At 37.6% G+C, this 3,578-nt stretch overlaps 1 pseudogene; it reads right to left on the bottom strand.

Annotated features, from left to right (window-relative positions):
* Positions 1-1,473: 1,473 nt before the first annotated feature.
* LOC138016219 (uncharacterized) lies at positions 1,474-2,698 on the bottom strand (annotated as a pseudogene).
* Positions 2,699-3,578: the final 880 nt, after the last annotated feature.

Genomic DNA, 3,578 nt, shown 5'->3' with positions numbered 1-3,578 from the left:
TTCAATAGGCCACTTCTGAAGTTCCCTGGACCTTTGTATCAGAACGAGGGTAAATGCTCAGCCACTGATATAGAAATGATTTTTCATTCTCATGCAAATAAAACTCACTTTCACAAAAAAGGTTGTGCACTTAGCCTCATTTTGAAAGTGAGGACTTTTGGAACTCAGAAGTGGCCTATAGGTTTAGGATGTTTTGTGGATTGATCACCTTGAAATTTCTAGAATGGTACTACCTCGTTAATCGATTTTTTGGTCATGTTTAGTTCTTGTAACTTGTAGTGTCCCACCATCGTTTATGTATACGAACAATCTGTTGCGCACGGATTTATAAGTATCAAAAACCAGTTTGATGTTACTTTTTGCGCAGGAGTGGTTTTCGATAAATTAAAACGTTAACAACTCGTTTTTCGTCAAACACAACAACGGAGATCGTTGGAAACCAATGTAAACATAACAGAAACAAGCGGAAACAGCAAACGAAGAATGAAGATATGTTGTACATTTTTGTAACTACGATGAAATCATTCAGTGCCAATACATATATATAAATGACTTTTAATGTTCAACCGGAAGCCACTCTAGCGCATTTTCATATTTTTTGTCCGAAAATTCTACAATTTAACTACCCTAGTACACTGTAGTAGATTTCGTTGACACAGACGGTGGCCAAAACAATAAATTTGCTATTAAAAGCCACTCTAACCCATTTTCCTATTTTTCTCAAATCCTGTTCTCATTGCATTTTTTTGAAGGAAAAAAATAACTGAAATAAAGCATAATTTTTGTTATACACTGTCGTCATAGACTGTAATTACACTTCATTTTCTAACGTAATAACTTTTCCTGGTCTTCGCTCATTTTGATCGTATTGTTCCCAAAGGCTGCTGAGTGATGGTCTCACAGTAACATCTATTCAGACGTTTTGTCCAACTTGTGTTCTTCAAGTGCAATAGAACTCTGTCAAAAAGAGATAGAATGAATAAAATAGGGATGGTAAAGATAGTACAATAACGTAGTCCTTAAGTCAACACAAAAAAGGACGCTGAGTCCACAAAAGGTCCTCAAGTCCACTTTGCCGTAAGTCCTTAAGTCAACTCCAAGTCTCAAAGCCAACGCCAAGTCCACAAAAAAGGGTCCAAAGTCCACCATCAATCTAATCATCATCATCATCATCATCATCATCAATCATCATCAATCATCATCATCATCATCATCATCATCATCATCACCATCATCATCATAAAGTCAGAATACTTTGGGTTTGATTCCAGGGCTGTGGCTAGTAACAAGCAAAGCGAGGCACTTGTCTCAGTCATTTTTTGGTTTTTGTTGTTTACAGTCGTTATGAACACCCTAAATAGCTATGATATGTAGGAAGAAAATTAAACCATGCAGATTTCCTGAGTCATAATATCCTAATGAACATTGCCTTAGTCATTTTTTTTTTCCACCTATGGCCCTGGATTCCCAGAACTATGCCTCATTATAGCCTGTTGACTGCATGTGTAAGGTCTGATAACGTGTCCTTATATTATTATAAATGCAAGCTGGAAGTGGTCTTCGATTTTTCCACCCCATATAACCACACAGCCAGTGAATAATCCAGCGAAAAGCCACTGCCCGGATAAACCTGTAAAAATGAAAAAAATAAATAATATCAACCAAAACAAGGGCACTTGGAATTCAATACATGTACACAATTCTCTTCATCACGAGAGCAGACTGGAAATTATAGCTGTCACCTTTCATACTTAGAAAATTTGGTGGGCGAGGTTAAAAACCTGACAATGATGGACCAAAATTATTTTTTTACAATACAGTTTTATTTCATGTTAGTCCAGTTTTAGTTTTAACTTAGTTACCAGACATGAAAAGAATTAACTGAGCTGTGAAAAACAAAACTGAACTGGGAAAAAAATATATTCCGGGGCCATCATAGCACAGAGAAAAGTACTATTGCTGAGAGACTATATTGACTCAACGTAGCTAAAGAAATCTCACGGTAGAACTGAACTCACTCGTTTTCAGAAACGTCAGATCAACCACGGTACTTTTGGCCCTCTTTGGCCCTCAGTTGTGGAGCGACTTGAAGCAGCACCGTCCTGTTAGTAAGTGCTATAAAATCTTCGTGCTGTGTTACGCAGGATATGCGTTCAATTGACCCATCAAAGGTCAATATTCTCGATGCATTGGCCACTTCTCTACGGCAACTAAACTCCCACGCACTGACTAAATTTTCGTCTCTGCAGTGTTCACATTGGCACCAGAAAATTATAAACGTCCACAGATAAAAATGAATGTGCGATAAACAGCAAATTAGCCAGCCCGCCAGTGTTTGTGACGCCATGCACATGACAATGGTAAGCAAGCATAAGTCTTCGCGTTTTAAAAAGTTCTGGCACAACGAAGAAGTTTATACTGAAAGATACAACAGCAGTTAAACGAACCATGAATTAACAGGAATCTCTTTTTCGTATCTGGCTTCCAGTACGGTAGGTGTAAGACCGTCTTCGTCTGCTTCTTCATCGACTTCATTTCCCTCACCCGCGCTGTCATCTTTGGCTAAAGGTTCATCCTGGTAAGGTTCGATCTGACTGAATATAACCTGGACATAGTCGTCCTCTTCTTCTTTCATTTCTTCTTCCTCGGGTTCGCTTAATGTCTGCGAATAGTCGCTAATTTCGAACTCGCTTGACATGTCTTCTCGCTCTATACACACTTTGCTTCCAGTGGAACTTCAATGTGTAAACAAACTTTCGGCACCCAAGTGACATCACGTCAAGATATTTTGGACTAACTCGGACCCATTCCCTTGACCATTTTTTTTCACCCTAACCATCTCAAACTTTGGAATCGTGTATTTCAAACGGTATATTTCAAAAATATGTCACAAATTTTTTTCGCTTCATAGGCACTTTAGGTATAATATAGAACTAAGTATTTTCACAGCTTATTAATTTTCAAAACCACCTACCCCTCCCTCACAAGTTGTTGATGTTTACCTTAACAGATCTGGCACAGAGGAGGAATACAATGTAATCCATCAGTTGATGGATGACAAAGGGGTCAAGAAAATCAAGAAAAGGGCAAAAGAAGACGAAGATAAACAATGAAAACTCTGACGCAAAGTAAGGCAAAGTGTAATGTACTGTAGTACTGTAGAATGACTTCATATAAAAGGAACCTATGAGAATTATCCTTTCTATTTCCGAGATGGTGGCATTGTCTTTGTATAGAATCATCAGGAAGTGGAAGTGATGAAGATGAAGATGACAGTCCGGGCCCAAGCAGGAAAAAACGTAGCTTTTTTTAAAAGTAACTTACTACTGTTGATCAGTTTCTGTAATGAAATAAATCAAAATAGTTATACGAGAAAAGGGCATCTTTTAGAAGGTTATTGGATAGTTAGAAACTGATCTTTTCTGTAGTTGTTAATATTGTAGGGTGGGAGGCTAATTGAAGAGAGAGGTGCTATTAATTTTTTAGAAAAAATATATCTCCTGGGTCAGCAACTATTTTGTAACCTTCAAAATAAAAGCAAATTAAAACAATACTGTACCTAGATTACTGATAAGAGA

The sequence above is a fragment of the Montipora capricornis genome, chromosome 9, assembly GCF_036669925.1.
Source record: "Montipora capricornis isolate CH-2021 chromosome 9, ASM3666992v2, whole genome shotgun sequence".
In the NCBI taxonomy this organism is placed as follows: domain Eukaryota; kingdom Metazoa; phylum Cnidaria; class Anthozoa; order Scleractinia; family Acroporidae; genus Montipora; species Montipora capricornis.
The sequence above is the reverse complement of the archived record's forward strand: the minus strand, read 5'-3'. Positions and strand labels throughout refer to the sequence as shown.